The sequence below is a fragment of the Pinus tabuliformis genome, chromosome 2_2, assembly GCF_031772625.1.
Source record: "Pinus tabuliformis cultivar Carrire ecotype Pingquan chromosome 2_2, CPIR1, whole genome shotgun sequence".
Classification (NCBI taxonomy): Eukaryota; Viridiplantae; Streptophyta; class Pinopsida; order Pinales; family Pinaceae; genus Pinus; species Pinus tabuliformis.
The window spans coordinates 882,638,137-882,645,288 of NC_142300.1; the positions used below are offsets into that span (position 1 = coordinate 882,638,137).

The window sequence follows — 7,152 nt, forward strand, 5'->3', positions numbered from 1 at the left end:
GAACTACGAGTTGATAGCTCTGTTTTGCTCTTTGTAAGCCATTTTTGGCATGTTATTTGACTTGTGACTATTATCTTTTAATGAAAAGGAGGCGGATTTGAGTTCAGTTCTGAGTTCTTAGAGGAGCCATAGCTCTCGGGGTTGGGCCCAACCTGAGAGCAATAGGCCTCCTTCCTTTGTATTGTTACCTTTCTTTCAGCATTGTATTTCTTTTCCTTTACATGCATTTGGAAACACAGTTTGCTGAGTTGAATTTCTTGGTGTGGTTAAGTAGATTAGTTTTATGAACAAAGTTGTTTTCAGTAGTTTAGATTAGAGTAAGGAGATTGGAGTGAATCAGAGTTCCAAAAAGGGTTGACTGCACACTCACTTACACCTCTGTTTAGGGACTGGAATTGCAGACCGTGCCACCCACCAAAAACATGGTTTTACATGTTCATGCAAGCTTTGATGCAATGTTCTCGTTTGTAGCAACGTCCATGCGTTCAGATCTTGTGGAATGAATCTTTGCTTCAGTACCATGCAAGAGTTTCCATACAAAATCACGTTTTTGTTCTGTGGTTTCATAAAAACAGTTAGAATAGGTTGATGCAATTTCGGTCATATGCAAGACATAGATGATTTGTTTCATTTACATTGTGCAGTACCACTCCCTCACTCCCTTATCCTTCCAAGCTGTGCCTAGGCCATCCACTCATCTCTCAGTTAGACCCCTTGCCTCCTAACTCTTCCATCACCCACGTGACTCTACTTTTCGGCCTTCCATTTCCTATAACCTCCTCTAGACCAACCAGCTTTGCACACCCCCTCTTCATCTCATCTCCCTGTCCATAAGCCATCACAAGCTCCCCTCCTATCTCCCTGTCCATCCATATAGCCTCTTCCACTCATCCATCACCCACAAATCCTATTGCAGAACATCCTGTAGGAATTACTGAACTTCCTGTAGAAATTCGGAACATCCTGTAGAACCCCTGCAGACTTCCTGTAGAAGCTTGTAAACACGGTTGCCAGGCATCTAAACTTTGTGAACTTCTCTGAAAGGATGTTAGGGATTCCTTAGACCCTCTCTAAGCCTTCCTGACCCTTTTCCAAGCATTTCCCTCCTTGATCTATCCCTGCACAGTCAAAGACCCAGTTAGAAGCACGCACATAATAATTCCAACAACTTGAACAAAAATACAAAAATATGCTTTCTTTAGATCAAAGTAGTCTAGACACATGCATCTCACCTTCCTAGAAGTAATGGCACCCCTTTCAGTAGTTTACATTCTCATCGTTGCATCAGTAGGACTAGCTGGCAAAATTAGGGTTTGCTAGGGTTTTCATTTCTTGTTGGCTTTCAGTTCCTTCCTACAGTAGGTTAATTTCCTTTGAGATAGCTTTCGTTCATCGGTTAAAAAGCTTCTTCTGAGAACTCATAGAAGTTGGCTTGAGCCCTAGCGGACTTGTGCCAGCTGACCAAGTGACAGCTGCGACAAGAGCTAGTACTTGTGCATACAGCACCGTCGCTTCCAAGTTTGTTACGAACTACCGGGTTGATAAAATTAGAGAAGGAAGCTCCAGTAGTTGTAGCATTATTGCTACAATACTGGAGCCCACCACAGACTATCTTCTTTGCCCCCTTGTTGCTGTTTTCTCTGTAACTAAACAAAAATTATGTGTTAAAGTCTCAATCAATTTTATGTCAAACCATTCACCAGTGGATATGTAAAATATATGTTACTTTTCCAGCTGTAGCAATCATGATGTGGAAGTCTATGGTCTTCATGCGAGTGAAATATCCACTAGATAGTGAACTGTAGAAGGCCTAAGTAGTGGCAACAAGCTCATTCAAAAATGGTGCTCTTTTAGTGGTTAAAGTTCTGTTGTCTTGATGTTTCTCAAGAATGTCTACAAAGTGTTTGATATAAATGCTGAACCAAAAAATTTATGTTTTGGAAAAATCGTTAGTTTGTTGGTCCTCTCTTTTTGTGCCACTATACACAACATTTCAGCATTATCAATATGGAGGGAAATATGGAGGGGCGGGGGACTCTTTATTTGTAGTAAATTTGAACTTTGTATGCGTTTATCTGTTTGCTTATTGTTGGACAGAATGAATAAACCAGGTTGAATGATCAATTGACTACTTCATTTGCTCTTTAGGACTAGGTTGTTGCTAGTTTTTTTACAACATTGAAAATGAAAACTATAACTACATTGCATCTCAAATGTAAAATATCATTGCAAATATTAAACCATACATTTACTTCTAATTTTAGGGTATTGCTAAAAAAATAAACTATTTTTTCTGCTTCATATATTTCCTAACTTATGCCAAGCAGAGGGGTTGCAAACCCGTTATAAAATGGCATATGGGCGTTGTATGTTTGTGTTATATTACAGCTCTGCGATATTTGGAAGTGGAAGAAAATGGAGTTGGGAGCACAGATAGCCTCAAAGGAACTAGAGGACGAGAAGATGGAGGTGATGGTTAATGGAGTGGCGAATGAAGAGTGCGATGTTTTAAAAGGAAACAAACTGCATGCTAACTCTCATGGCAGGAAGTTCAAGCGGGTTGGCTCCTTACATTTGGAGTCGAGTACAATTTTTGGAATGGCTACTCATGGCTCGGTTAGTATTTTGAATGAAATTTCATTTATCAAAATGATTTTAGGAATGTAAATTTGTAATTTTATGACAGGATTGGCAAATGGTATTTCCTCTTGCAAATCGACCATATTTATGTTAAGAGAGTTGTAGATTTTTGTGGGTGTGAAGTTTCATTTACAATTTTGTTATTGCCAAGAGTAGTTGGTTGCTAATGTTGTTGATTTGTTATTAGAATGGTTTCAGACTATCTTCTTTGCCTCCTTCTTGATATTTTCTCTGTAACTGAAAAAAAATTATGTGTCCAAGTCTCAATCAATTTTATGTCAAACCATTCACCAGTGGATATGCAAAATATATGTTACTTTTCCAGCGGCAACAATCATGACGTGGAAGTCTATTGTCTTCATGTGAGTGAAATATCCACTAGATAGTGAACTGTAGAAGGCCCAAGGAGTGGCAACAAGCTCATTAAAAAATGGTGCTCTTTTAGTGGTTAAAGTTCTGTTGTCTTGAAGTTTCTCAAGAACGTTTGCAAAGTGTTTGATAGAAATGCTGAACCAAAAATATTTTGTTTTGGCAAAATCTTTGGTTTGTTGGTGTAAGTTCCGCACTTGGCAGTAACCGCTCTTTTTGTGCCACTACACACAGCATTTCAACATTATTAATATGGAGGGCAATATGGAGGGGTGGAGGACTCTTTATTTGCAGTAAATTTGAACTTTGTATACATTTATCTGTTTGCTTATTTTTGGACAGAATGAATAAACCAGGTTGAATGATCAATTGACTACATTTTCTCTTTAGGACTAGGTTGTTGCTAGTTGTTTTACAACATTGAAAATGAAATCTATAACTACATTGCATCTCAAATGTAAAATATCATTGCAAATATTAAACCATACATTTGCTTCTAATTCCAAGGTATTGCTAAAAAAAAAAACTATTTTTTCTGCTTCATATATTTCCTAACTTACGCCAAGCAGAGGGGTTGCAAATCCTTTATAAAATGGAATATGGGTGTCGTATGTTTGTGTTATATTACAGCTCTGCGATATTTGGAAGTGGAATAAAATGGAGTTGGGAGCACAGATAGCCTCCAAGGAACCAGAGGATGTGTAGATGGAGATGATGGTTAATGGAGTGGAGAATGAAGAGTGCGATGTTTTAAAAGGAAACAAGCGGCATGCTAACTCTCATGGCAACAAGTTCAAGCGGGTTGATTCCTTAGATTTGGAGTCGAATACATTTTCTGGAATGGCTACTCATGGCTTGGTTAGTATTTTGAATGAAATTTCATTTATCAAAATGATTTTAGGAATGTAAATTTGTAATTTTATGACAAGATTGGTAAATGGTATTTCCTCTTGCAAATCGACCATAGTTATGGTAAGAGATTTGTAGTTTTTTGTGGGTGTGAAGTTTCATTTATAATTTTGTTATTGTCAAGAGCAATTGGTTGCTAATGCTGTTGTTTTGTTATGAACTATCTTATTTGCCCCCTTTTTGCTATTTTCTTTGTGACTGAAAAACAATTATGTGTCAAAGTCTCAATCAATTTTATGTCAAACCATTCACCAGTGGATATGTAAAACATATGTTACTTTTCCAGCTGCAACAATCATGATGTGGAAGTCTATGGTCTTCATGCGAGTGAAATATCCACTAGATAGTGAACTCGTAGAAGGCCTAAGGAGTGGAAACAAGCTCATTCATAAACGATGCTCTTTTAGTGGTTAAAGTTCTGTTGTCTTGAAGTTTCTCAAGAATGTCTCCAAAGTGTTTGACAGAAATACTGAACCAAAAATATTCTGTTTTGGCAAATTTCCACAGGAAGGGTTACTCACTACCTGCCAATCCCAAGGCTAATTCATGTACTTGTGCTCTTGACATAATGGTTAAGCTCCCAAATGAAACATATAGAACAAATGCTGGTGTCGGCTTCTCTAGCCATCTCATGCACTCCTCATTCTCCTCCCAAAAACTTCTTGTGATTAGATCTTTTAGAAAAGAGCACTCTCCTTGCAGGAATTCCCCGAGGAAAACAAGTCCTACTGCTTGTGCAGGGTACCCCTTTGATAGGGCTTGTATAGATTCTGATCCTTCAAGCTCCTCAAATGTATTTACTAGAACCCAATCTGCCTTATTCTGGATTTCGCTTTCATAAACTTGTGTATGAAATATGAGATCAGAAGAGTATTCCTCTCGATAAAAAGAACGAAGATATTTTCGAAAGAGTGGCGGGATACCTAGTAGAAAAGTGATGAACTTGGTGGGATTTTTTACATCCTCTGTTGCAAAAAAAAACAAGGGATAATCAGTGATGTTGAGATTGGAATTGGGGAAGCTTTGGAGAGTTTCTAAGGCTTTATCAATGCACTAGGGTTAGCGTGGAATTCTCCATCTTTACTGAATTGAAGATGGATGTCGCATATTTTCAACAGATGATTTAATATAATATCGAGTGTCTAGTTTGTTTGCCAATATTTAAATTAAGTAGTGTGGATATGGCAATCATTATTACAATACAAGATATAAGATTGATTTAAATATTTGTGCTTTCTCTGCATCACTCAAAAGATTTCATGTGTTTCTTTTTAAAGCAGCAAATGTGTTTCATTTGTTTTGTTTATGATTGATGCAGTTATGGATGGTATTTCACCTTTATACAAGGATGGATCATGGTGGGAAATAGGTGGGTTCTAGACACAAATAAATCGTACTCCTGATTTCTTTTGGGGTTCTCTGCCCGAGCTTCCACGAGAGATTATGCCCCCTACTATGAAGTTGCAGGTTTTGTTCTCTCTAAAAACCTTTGTTTCAGACTTCAATTCATTTTTTTTGTTTATGATCGGTGCAACTATGGATGGTATTTCACCTTTATACAAGGATTTGTGTATTTGGTGCTTATCTATCTCAATGGCTTCAGAACAAGGGATATATAGAATCCATGGAAAACATACGTAAACCTATGTGCTGTACTCATGGGATCACAAGGATTAACCAAGGGATCTCTAATGTTTCTTAATTATCCTGCCCAAATCATGTTCAAGTCTACCAAGGTAGGGTTTCTCTATATATATACTCATTGAGTTTACAATATATTTCTTTTGAGGTTTCTACAATGGCTGATAAATCTGAATCATTACAGGTTTTGCTTGTTATGATTATGGGAGCCTTTATACCAGGCTTAAGGTGAAAGTATCCCTTGGAGGAATACATCACAACTATATTTCTTTTTGTTGGTTTGATAATCTTCACACTAGCAGATGCCCAAACATATCGAAATTTCAGTGTATGGGGAGTTATTATGGTCTGTGGAGCTCTGATTTTGGATTGCTTTTTGGGAAACATGCAAGAGGCATATTTACTCTGAATCCTTCTACTGGTCCATACCTGGAAAACCATAATGAAAAAATGTTTGTGAAATGATCCTTTATTAATTTTATACTATTTGAATTATATAAGGCTTAATGCAACTTGTCAAGGTTTTGAATAGTTAATATTGTTAGTTGAGTTAAATATCCTTTGAGTTGGTCAACGATGTTTTACTACATAGAGCAAGTGTAGACCTACTCAAGTTATACCTTGTTATGGTAATACATTCAATACATTCAATTATATTAAGGGTTTTTCAAACTTCAAAAGATGAAAATTGACAGTATTCATGCAGAAAAAGAAATGACTGCAATTTTGAGTTAAACAACTTTTACAGGAGTTATGTTACAAATATTTTCAGACTTGTAGGTAAATGCTTGTACAAATGGACCTATAATCATTGTTTCTCACTTTTATTTGAAAATGAAACAGAACTGACTGCTGCAGTTTGTGCTACTTGGGTGCTATTAAGAGCTTGTTAGAGAATTAAACAAAGTGGTAGTATGAGTATTGTATGGAATTGGGTACTACGACTATTGTATGAAATTCAGTAGTATGAATGAAATAAATGCCACACAACTCAGTTTTCATCTTACTGAGAATCAGTTGTTTGGACAGACTTTAAAACAAGTGAACCTGTGGAATCCCCCTAATGCAGTGGTTTTCTAGGAGGATTGGCAATTAAAGTGAATTGTCTTAAGTTTGTACAATTGAGGTGTGTTGTTTTAAAATGCAGCAAAAATAGTGAATCAATGGCGAAATCAGAGAAATGCCAATGTTGTAAAACATATTTTGTATTTGAGACCTCTCAAGCAACTTAAAAAATCTCTAGGTGATCTTCTTTCACCATAATTCTTTAATCTTCTGTGGTTTTGCCCCATCTCACCTTGTCGACTTCAGTGTTTGTCATTGTTTTGTAGAGCAACATTGTTGCAACATCATTGTTGCATTTACCTTCTTGTCATCCTTTGCCATGCTAAAAAGTTGGTATCCTTGAAATTGATTCAGATTGGCATGAGGTATAGGTTGAAAGATCTACAGACCAATGCTAGTTCATTTGAAGAACAATTTCATGAGTTGACCTAAACTATTTTGGATTAGATAAAGGTGATTGAATAGAAATCAAGAAAATTGACTAGATTAGAGGGATGCCTCTTAAACATAACCCAAATAGTTTCAGAT

The 7,152-nt window shown here is 36.7% G+C and overlaps 1 long non-coding RNA gene across 2 annotated transcripts; it reads left to right on the top strand.

The window, feature by feature from the left end:
* Nucleotides 1-1,621: 1,621 nt before the first annotated feature.
* Nucleotides 1,622-6,021, top strand: LOC149195846 (uncharacterized). 2 transcript variants are annotated; one of them, XR_016255184.1, is made up of 5 exons: nucleotides 1,622-2,616; nucleotides 3,640-3,867; nucleotides 5,237-5,385; nucleotides 5,522-5,654; nucleotides 5,744-6,021. It is a non-coding gene; the product is annotated as an uncharacterized LOC149195846 (long non-coding RNA). The 2 variants fall into 2 exon arrangements; XR_016255185.1 differs by lacking the exons at nucleotides 5,237-5,385; nucleotides 5,522-5,654; nucleotides 5,744-6,021 and having other exon boundaries at nucleotides 3,640-4,088.
* Nucleotides 6,022-7,152: the final 1,131 nt, after the last annotated feature.